General features: G+C 38.6%; 1 protein-coding gene across 3 annotated transcripts in view; it reads right to left on the bottom strand.

The window, feature by feature from the left end:
- Positions 1–704, bottom strand: part of LOC107586273 (phosphatidylinositol-binding clathrin assembly protein-like) — an 11064-nt gene that overhangs the window by 9565 nt on the left and 795 nt on the right. The window lies entirely within an intron of this gene.

The raw sequence follows: 704 nt of genomic DNA, 5'->3' as shown, positions 1-704 counted from the left end.
TTTTGATGAAATCCGAGAGCTTTCTGAGCCTCCATAGACAGCAACGTAACTACCACATTCAAGGCACAGAAAGGTAGTAAGGACATTGTTAAAATAGTGCATGTGACATCAGTGGTTCAACCGTAATTTCATGCCCAGATTTGCAGTCTAGGGGAGTCAACACTAATCATCAAAAGTCAGAGCCATTCTGCAGATTTTGTTCAGTCAGAATTGACAATTTAGCAGAAAATCGCATAGTTTATGATCAGACTCTTCAGACTAAATCTCAGCGGATTTCAAACCTGTTTGATAGTTTGAATTGATTTCAGAACACATTGTTTGCATTTGTCATTTGTGGCACTCATTTAGTGAATAATGCCCAGTTTTTCTCTGTAACCATTTACAAGGTCGGCAAGTGTGTGATGCCTAGTGTTTTAAAATCTGTTCAGATTTAAAAAGTCATGTAATGTCTTCCAGCCTTAAGAGGTAAGGATGCGTCCCTAGAAGGTATGCAGCTCACTGGGTTTTGGAACAGAGCAATTTTATCAATATAAAGTACAGCTGTACCATAGAGACAGGGTTCCATGTAGTAGATGGAGCAGTTTTGGGTTGCCAGTTCATTCCACCAGTTAATTTTTTCTCTCCTGGTTGGTTCCAGTGGATATCACTGCGAAAACAGTTGACTAATATTAACACCAAATCAGAATATGAAAAATGTACATAAC

Source organism: Sinocyclocheilus grahami, unplaced genomic scaffold (assembly GCF_001515645.1).
Source record: "Sinocyclocheilus grahami isolate Dianchi unplaced genomic scaffold, SAMN03320097.WGS_v1.1 scaffold79.1, whole genome shotgun sequence".
Lineage (NCBI taxonomy): Eukaryota > Metazoa > Chordata > Actinopteri > Cypriniformes > Cyprinidae > Sinocyclocheilus > Sinocyclocheilus grahami.
The sequence above is the reverse complement of the archived record's forward strand: the minus strand, read 5'-3'. Positions and strand labels throughout refer to the sequence as shown.